We start from the raw sequence: 10,492 nt of genomic DNA, 5'->3' as shown, positions 1-10,492 counted from the left end.
GGATTTTCTTATAATTCCTAAAGTTTTTACTAGGAAGATTTAGGACCAGAGAGGTGTATGGGGAATAATAATAATTATGTAGTTATTTATCAAAGCATACTCAAAACTCAACCCTAATTTCTGTACCAAATGCTTTTAAGTAGCAAGGACTGTTTATGATGAAAAAGTAATTTTCTGCTGAAATTTCCTCTTTCTGGTAAGTTTTGAAGGAATTTTCCAAAAGAATTGTATATTTTAATAATCAATTTGTTAAATCATGATTTTTCTTTTTTTGGAAGAATGTTGAATAGGACCTGCCGCTTAACAGGTAAGACAATTTTGTTTTCAGAACTGCTGGAGAACACTTCTCTGTGTTGAGCATTTTACTTGAGGTAAATGTCCAAATTTGTCAATGACCACAATGAAATAAGGCTGTTTCAGAAGCTTAAATGTATGTCTAATTTTTGGACAAGTTTATCTTAACCTTGCCTTGGATTCTGAAGGTTGACAAGTGTTATGAGTGTTTTTAGTCATAGCAGAGCATTTTGTAGATATAATGTGTGCTGCTGTTATGTAAAATGTCTATTTTAGAACATTGAGTGACATCATGAATATTTTCTTGACTTATGGAAGTACAGGTTAGTGATAACTGGGAGAATATTTATTAAAAAACACTGAATAGCAAGTTCATGACCTTATCAGTTTGAGGATTTGATTTCTTTGTTCCTTAAGTAAGCCAATTTTCCTTTTTTTTTTTTTTTTTTTTTTTTAATCCAGAGGTCTTTCAACTTGTGATCTTAAATTCAATTCACTTCTTTTTAGAGACTGTTGGAGGTGGAAGAGACTTTAGAGAACCAGTCTAATGAATTTTAGTTTGAACAACTATATCCATAAAATTGAATTATCATTTTCCCTTCTAAATCAGATTTTCCTCTCTCTCCACATTTTATAGAATGTGCTATAGCTTTCTCAGTCACCTCAGTAGCAACTCTAGCTCCACATAAAATCAGCTGTGGGACATTCTTTTTTTTTGTCTACTACCTAGTTTGTTTTTATCAGCTTTACTCTAAGACTGTTACTTTAGCTATCTAAGTAGCCTACCTCTTCAAGCCAGTTCCAGTTTCAAGATTTGTCAAGTTGAAAGGACTTGAGAGATCACTTGGTATGACCCTCTCATGTTCAGCTTCATCTGATTAATTTGATCATATCATATCAGGTCCTGTAATGATCTCTGAATTTATCCTTGATGATCTTCTCTACACTTACTTGACAGTCTTGTTCACGCCTATGTTTCCAACTGATATCTCTCTGTCTGCAACAATAAAATAATACTCCTGACTTTGACACTCTTCCAGCTAAAGACCTGCATTTCCAGTAGCTTGTGAAACAGATTTGATACCATCTAAATTCCAAATTCAACATGTCCAAAAACAGGTTTATCTTTGTCCCCAAACCTTCTGATAGCATTCTGCGTTCCATGTTCATAAACTTTGGCCTTAGCGCATTGATAAGGGGCTCAATAAATGTTGATTAATTGATTTTTCTCCCACATTTCTTTTTTTTTTTTTAATTCTCAATATACCTTGTTTTATGAATCATACTGGGAGAGAAAAATCAGATCAAAAAGGAAAAACTATGGGAAAGAAGAAAAGAACTGAGCCTAGCATGTGTTGATTTACGTTCAATCTCCACAGTTCTCTGTCTGGATACAGATGGCATTTTCTGTCCAAAGTTTATCACTGAATTGCTGAGAAGAACCAAGTCTGTCTTAGTTGATCATCACACAGTCTTGCCGTTACTATGCACAAAGTTTTCCTGGTTTTGCTTGTTTCACTCAGCATCAGTTCATGTATATCTTTCCAAGCCTTTTTAAAGTCAGCTTGTTTATAATTTTTTGTAGAATTATATTCTGTTGCCTTCATAGATTGCAACTTGTTCAGCCATTCCCCAATTGATGCACATTACTCATTTTCCATTTCTTTGCTACCACAAAAAGAGCTGCTACAAACATTTTTTGCACATGTAGGTGCTTTTCCCTCCTTTATGATTTCCTTGGGATACAGACCCAGTAATAGCTGAAAGGTGGTATCAGTTTTCAGTTCCCCCAACAATGCATTAGTGTCCCAGTTTGCCATATCCCCTTTAGCATTTATTGTTAGCTTTTTCTGTCATCTTAGCCAACTGAGAGGTGTTAGATGGTACCTCACAGGGTTGTTTTGATGTACATTAACCAACAGCGATTTAAGGCATTTTTTATGACTAGAAGTGACTTTCATCATCTGAAAATTACTCATATCCTATGACCATTTATCAGTTGGGGGATGATTTGTGTTGTTACAACAGAGTTCTTTGTAGATTTTAGAAATGACACCTTTATCAGAAACAGGGGCTGTAAAAATATTTTCCCAGCTTTGTACTTTTCTTTTAATCTTGTTTCTGTTGGTTTTGGTTTTGCAAAACCTTTTTAATTTAATGTAATCAAAGTTGTCCATTTTGCCTTTCATATTATTCTCTAGTTCTTCTATGGTCATAAATTCCTCTCTTTTCCAAAGATCTGATAAGGTAAATTATCCCTTGTTCTTCTAATTTTGCTGATGGTATCACTTTCTTTGCCTAAATCATGTACCCATTTTGATTTTATTTTAGCGTGGAGGGTGAGTTGTAAGTCTATGTTGAGTTTCTGACATTTTTCCCAGCAATTTCTGTGAAATAGTGAATTCTTATCCCAGAAGTGTGGAGTTGGGCTTATCAACACCCAATCTCCTTCATTTTTCCATTTCTTTGTATCATAATCATTTCTCCCTTTCTCTATTCCTTCTGTTGCCACTCCAGTACAACTGTACTTACCTGACATTTGTGATATGTAATATGACAATATTATATAATCTGGTAAGTCAACTTTCATGTGGTCCTCCTATTCAACCTTCATATTATTAACGTAATAAACTTATTTTTACACATAGATCTGGTCACTCCACTTATTTGTTTAAAAAAATTAATGTATCATTACTTTTGAATTAAAAAAATCAAATTTCTTTGCATGACACTTAAAATTTGTCTAACAACTTTCGTGCTTTATCATATTCATCTTTATAAGTTTTGTGGTCTAGACAAATTGGAATAATATCTTTCAAACATGCTTTTTACTTTCATCCCTCCATACTTTAATTCATTATATATAATTCATTCTATAAAATTACCTAAAATGCCATTCTTCGCCTTTAAAATTCCTCATCTTTCAAAGCCCTACTCATTACATCATAACTACAAATATTTTCCTGATCCCTTCTCATCTGTTTTTTCTTTAGACATTACCAAGTACCATTTCCTAATCAGTTGCATGTATTACATCTCCATGTAATGAGAGGCTTCTGCCTTTCCTTCTTCAACCACTCCCGCCCACCATTACTTTTCTCTACCCCTTAATTGAATTGTAAACAGTTAAAATACCTTATTGTCACTAGTATCCTAATTTGATCATGCCTCAGATAAACTTTGTATTTTAATAAATCTTATTATATATCTGTGTGCACACAGATGTTTAATAGTTTTTGTTTTGTTTTTTAAATAATTTTGTTATAGTCAGTCTCCACAAAAAGTCCTAATCCAGTGCCTCATTAAGTTGTGGAGGAAGATTTCTGGGTTCTCAAAAATTGTAATCTTTGACAAGCTCTGGCATGACAATACGCTGCTTTTAAATAGACTGCATTTTCAGTAGTAGTCTAATAAGGTAAGAAGCAATCAGTGAAAAAAAAATGCAAAAAGGAATCCCCACTGTATCTGCCTTTCACTTTTGTAGTAATAATGGCAGAAAGGGCAGGGTGTAGGGGGTGCTTAAATCAGATTTCTTTTGCAATAAATATTAGGTGTCAATTTGGAAGATCTTAAGCTTTACTGTATCCAGAAACTATGACAATTCTAAATATGAGATCCTTGTCCAATGACCAATGAGTAAACATACTATTTGAGGAACTGAATAATACTGCTTTTAAACATGGTCAATATAAATTAATTTATACTACAAAAGGAAGTTAAATGAAACAGTTTCACAGGTACTTCTTGGAAGTCAATCAACATTTATTAAGCACTATATTAAGGACCATGCCTAAGTGTGAAGAGGCAGGTCATTCTCCAAAAGCCCCCCCACAGCTGTGAATCATAACACCCCTGAAGGAATTGCAAATCAGTGTTTACTGATGCAGATGTTGCTTGTGGATTGGGAATGAAATAAGTGTGATGCACGAGGGAAGAGGAGAGAGGTCAGAGAACAGTAGCTGCCTCTCAGTCTCCTTGCATTATCATCATCCGTTCACACAACAGTTAAGGACTACACTTTTAAGTATGAAGGGGCAGTGGATTCTCCAAAAATCCCCACAACTGCGAATATAACACTTGAAGGAATTACAAATCAGCCTTTACTGTGGAGATGTTGCTTGTGAATTGATAATGAAATAAATTGGAGGGAAGAGAATGCAACTGCCTCTCAGGATGTATCATCATCTTCTCATATGAAGGGATCTGTTCTGCTATCAGAATCAGATCCACAGCAACCACTAGCAGGTTATTCCTGTAATACTATGTCCCGGAAACTGCCAAGTATGAAGAAATATTATTTTGGGTCTTCATTCAAGATAGCAAGACATTTCTTGGTATGTTCATCACTGAATTAATCTAGATAAAACATTTGCAAAAGGATTTTCATTAAAGGTAACTGCAGTTTATGTATTGTAGTGAAGTTTTTAATTGGCTGAATAGGTCTTCTGTATTCTAAGACTGACTTCATTGCAGATGTGAACATAGGGAAACAACAGGAAAGTTTTTTTTTTTTTTTCCATTAATTCCCTTGATATTCTTGATATTTCCCCTTTTGTTCTTCCAGATGAATTTTGTTATTTTTCCCAGCTCTGTAAATTAATTGTTTTTTTTTTTTTCCCAGCAATTTGGCATGGCATGTATTAGAATAAATTATTTATATAGAATTGTCATTTTTATTTACATTAGTTGTTGGAATTCTTTGTGAAAGTTTGAGAAAGGAACAGACAGCCTTTTCCCAAATAATATTCTAGAGCATATATTGTTGATTTGAATATTGCAAGAAATACAAGACCATAAATCTAGGCCCTTGTTATACAAGGGGCCTACATGATTAAATTTCTAAAATTCCTCATTTTGTAAAAGAAACAGTCTGGGGATAGGGGGGAGTGTGAGGGTGAGATTAACTTGCCAAATTTAAAAAGATAGTGTGCAATATATGACTGAGATGGAATTTAGAAGTCATATTCTCTGATTCCAAAATCTATTTTCTTTCCACTGTACCACAGTGCCTTTATTATCTGTTAAGCATTTGAAGAGCATTTGGTTGAACCAAAAGGTATAATGTTCTCTAATAAGGGGACCTCCATAAAATCCTAAAATATTATAAGCCTCATTCATTGAAAGATAGAACAAGATAATTTTGACTTGGTTCTAATTATTAATATCAGCATAAAATAGAGTGGTAAGTGCCGAAGATTTTTACCACCTCCAATCGGTTTTGTTTCAGTTCCAAATGGAAAAGGATTTCCAATAGATGATGAGATACCACAGATACTACTATTTTGATACTGATTATATCAAGCTTCCTAATATCACAAAATCTGGATGAAATCCATTATTTAAGAATTCAGCCTAACTTCCTAAATAGGAAGAAAGCAAATGAAGAATACTAATTGTCTAGCCTATGTCCAGAATTTGGATAGACATCTTGTAGAGGTCTTATCAATCAATACTTATATTTTGGATAAACAACAAATTTTATTGAGATATGCTAGATTGTATTTGGAGTATTTGTACAGTGCTTATAATATCTCTATATCCTGAAATAAAGGTCCATCTTCAATAAAGATTAAGTGATTAGTATGTGTCAGATTTTGTGCTTAGTGCTGAGGCAAAACAATTCCTGCCCTCATTTATTTTTAAATAACATTCTTCTAGTAATGTGGTGGTGTGGTTGTAAATCATAAAACAAGAGTCCCTGAAAAGTCAAAAGTTGTGGGTCACTAAAATGCAGTATAAGGTATGTAAGAGGCTACAACATATTACCAATAAGTAATTGTGCAAAAGTGGTATTGTAGATGAATTGAGTCATGCATGTAGCAAGTCAACTAAAGAGATAACCTTTAAGTTTCATTGGCTTCCTTTCATTTTCAAGAGATTTATTTGTTATAGGGTCTTCTGCATCCTGGGTAGACCCTCCCTGGAAGAGGGGATATGACCACGTGTTATACAGGATAAACAGTAGTGAATAAATTGTAATCTATACACAAATCCACAGAAATAATCAGCAAGTGTATTCAAGATTTTCCACAATCTAGTTTCAACTTTTTCCTTTCCACTCTTCATTTGTATTTGCCATGTGCACCTAAGCAAGGGCTTAACCATTTTGATTTCAGTCCATTTATAAAATTGGAAAACTGAATTGGATAATCTCCAAGGGTCCTTCTAAGTCCATGGCATTTATTAAACATCTTTGCCTTCAACAGCCCTTAACACTGCCTTTCCTCTGCTTCTCAGCTACCCATAGAAGTAGTCTCTTCTTTGAGCTCATGTTTGCCTCCAATTCTTCACACTTCTGAAATTATTGTGAATTGTTTATTATTATCACAATTCTACCTCCTACATCTTCCATCCTTTTTATTTATTTATTTATTTATTTTTGCTAAATCTGCTTTTTATCCTCAGCAATTTTATTTCTTAGTCCCTGTCCTTCAAGGTTATCAGTCAACTTTTTGGCTTAATTTCCTTTATATTGACCTTGTTTTTGACCAGAGGGGAGGGGGGTCTGGAGCCAGATTAAATGCACCTGACAGACCAGGCAGACTTATCTAAAGATAGTCAAATCAATATCTCTATAAAGGTTGGTTGAAGATAGCCAGAGGCTGGGGGGATAGACTATAGGGGCTGACAAAGAGTTCCTTCCTGAACAGTCTGGGAATTATCTGATAATAGCTTATTCTTCACTAAGGGAGGGAATAAATCTCATCACTTGGATCATTAATATTTTCTTTGCTATTTCAAAGTTGTTGAATGCTCTTGAAAGAAAGTCGAGTCTATAAGTAACTCAATCTGAGGCTTCCTCAATGGTATACAGCATTTTTATTTTCTAATTCACCATTAAATTTAGCAATTGTACAAGCTTCTTCTCAAGCCCCCAATTCTAGCTATACTTTATCTTTTTTTTTTTTTTCCCAAGAACAAATTTTATTCACCTAAAAAAATTGGAGAGAATTTTTTGGGAGAAAATTTTTGAATGAATGAATGAAAGGCATTTATTATATGTACTAATTATAGAAATACACAGGAAAATATCCCTTATTTATTTTTTATATTTTTTTTAAAAAATTACAGCTTTGGGTAATTTTTCAACATTGACCCTTGCAAAACCTTTTGTTCCAAATTTTTGCCTCCTTCCCCCTCACCCCCCGCCCCTAGATGTCGGGTAGTCCAATACATGTTAAATATGTTTAAAAAATGTTAAATCTAATATATGTATATATATTTATACAGTTATCTTGCTACGCAAGAAAACTCAGGTCTAGAAAGAAAGTAAAAAAAAAAACCTGAGAAGGAAAACAAAAATGAAAGCAGACAATAACAAAGAGTGGAAATGCTGTTGTGGTCCACACTCATTTCTCATAGTCCTCTCTCTGGGTGTAGCTGGTTCTCTTCATTACTGAACAATTGGAATTGGCCTGAATCATCTTTGTTGAAGAGAGCCATGTCCATCAGAATTGATCATCAGTATTGGTGTTGAAGTATATATAATGATTTCCTGGTTCTGCTCATTTCACTTAGCATCAATTCATGTCTCTCCAGGCCTCTCTGAAATCATCCTCTAGCTGCACTTTATCTTACCAGATATCTTGCTATCTAATTCACCAAGAAAATTGTGACTGTCCCTTATTTGTTTCCTCTAAGGTTCAAGTCTGATAGTCTGCAGATCAAAACCTGTGGATCCCTGTTGCCTATACAATAGAACAAATTCTTTAACCTGACATTTAAGTCCTCTACAGTTTGTTTGCAATTTACCTTTACACCTTTATTTTTTATCCCTTCATACACTATGATTCATACAAGAAGACTATCATCAGTCAGGGTTTTTCTTCATTCCTAAATCATTCTTCATTTTGTGAACATGTTCTCATCTTCAGTCTCTCAGAATCTTTTTCCTTAAGACTTACTTCACATACTTCCTATGAAGCCTTCTCTAATTCCTCCCAGCTAAAGAAGACACTTAAATTTTGTTTTGATGAATTCCCATCACTAATGAGATTATATTTCTGTGAACATGTTGCATTTTTTTTCATCCCATTCATACAAATATAAGAAGTTTGACAGTTGGGACTATTTCATTTTAATATTTGCATTATTTAATTTTATGTTTAGATGCTCTGAATAAAATACTTAATTTTTGTGGAATCAAACTGTAAGCAATTTTATTTTGGTTCAGGTTGCCCATAGTGCTTGCAGTAGTAGATACTACTATTGTTCAAGTAACAAGTACAAAGATGTAATTTAATGTGATTACTTCCTTTACTTATAAAAATACATTTAATTTTCCTGTGATACCTAATTTTCTTCTAATTTTTAGATATGTTGATATATTATGAAGATTGCATTTTCTTTGAAGGTAATTTCTTTAAATCTTAGCTGCTTTTATTAAGAATGACAGATTATTCTTTCAATCTTGTAATCACTGTCAAAATTGTTTTGGAATACATGTATTATTAAGGAATTATGTTAATATTCATTTTTCTTTTGGATATTAGAAATGAACTAAATTCATTTGTACTTAGGGAGTTCATTTCCCTAACTTAGGGAATGGAAAACCTGGTCCATATATATATTTCTTCCAAACAAGAAGATGATAGTTCTTTGTACTCTAGGAAAAAATCAGAAAGTAAAGGCAGCCGTGTATCTCACCCATATTCCTATCTCCAAGTAGGCTGTTATTAAGGTTTTTTCTTTGTATCTCTAACATTTAGCACAGTGCCTGGCACATAACAATGTTGAAGCATAAGACACACCCCAACAATGTTAAGGTCTCCAGGTTGTCACAAGTGTGGCGAAAGAATTTGCAAGTTTGTCTCCAGTTTGTCTCCAAGTTAAGGAGCAAAGATCTATTACATTGCTAACAGCAGGCTAAGTTCCAAAAGAATCTAGGAAAGAATCAGGAGCAAAAAGATAAATTTATAGGAAAAAGGTAGAAAGATCAGATGTTTCATGTCAACTGATAGGCTAATTTTCTGCCTTGGAGGTAAAATTGTAGTGTGCTCTTAGAGTTGAGGTGTGATCCTGGTATGCACCCCATTATTGAATTCTATGGCTTAAAATTTTCATTAATACTGACCAACTAGATTGTCATTTAACAGCCAGTATTGTTTGTGAAACGACAGCACTCCCAGGGCCAGGTGGTTTTAGGGTTATTGCTACATCCTCTCTAAGAGCTACATTAATCATTACCCCCTTCCTAAGCAATTGAGACACATTCATTTGAGGCAAAGGGAAGGTCTCATAATGCAACTACTTCGGGCTGATAAAGGATGCAGAGCTGGCCCTTCCTAGATGAGTCCAGACTGAGGGGGGGAGATGCATTAGTGGAATATGGTGGCAGAGGCACCCAGAGGGTACTGTCTCAGAATTAGGTACTCAGTGATTTTCAGGTTGAATAAGTAGTTGGAAACAAATGACCTGGAATGGGTAAAAAAACAAAGCTCACATGTTGTATGGGAGAAATTAACTTGGAAAAAATGGAGGATAATAACAAAAAAGCTAGGACGAGGAAAAAGAGGACATGGGCAAATTCACCCTTTTCTGTCTAGTACATTTCCAGTTTTTCTATAAGTCCTACAGAACAGTAGTTTTCAATCTTCTCTGGGTTCATAGGAATGTACAAGAAGGCCTGAGAGAGAAGAGGTAGCAGGAGTAGCCCTTTTAATTCTAGAAACATGAGTCCATTTGGTCCTTTCCATTTTATACCAAAGGGATTGCTACCTTGGGCTTCCAAGATTTCAGGTATACCACCAGCATCCAGATTTACTGGGGTGACAGTCTGAGCATTTGCATCTGCAGGTTGAGGGAGATGTTCATTGTTATATTCAGAAAAAGCCTTTCGGCTGGACTTGGGGGCGGGGTTAACAGCCCTTTCTGGATATACTTGGGCACAAACCTGGCACACCTGTCTAATGTTTCTCCTTGTGACCAGTGAAAATAGGTTTCACAAGAAGTGGAAGGCATTCCTTCCTAAGTGAGTAGCTTGATGTAGGCCAAAGAAGTTTCCAGTCTGGCCTCTGGGATTAGAAGCCAGCTGGAGGTGTTTGAAATCACTCACAAGGAGAAAGGGTGACCTTTCTTTGCTAAGGGCCTGTTCCTGGGACCCATAAGAGGGAATATAGGAGTTGGGGAATTAAAAATGCCATGGTCAGGGTCAAACAGGCAGCATCTGGTGGCTGAATCAGCAAGCCTGTTTCCTTTG

The sequence above is a fragment of the Sarcophilus harrisii genome, chromosome 1 (genome assembly GCF_902635505.1).
Source record: "Sarcophilus harrisii chromosome 1, mSarHar1.11, whole genome shotgun sequence".
Lineage (NCBI taxonomy): Eukaryota > Metazoa > Chordata > Mammalia > Dasyuromorphia > Dasyuridae > Sarcophilus > Sarcophilus harrisii.
The sequence above is the reverse complement of the archived record's forward strand: the minus strand, read 5'-3'. Positions refer to the sequence as shown.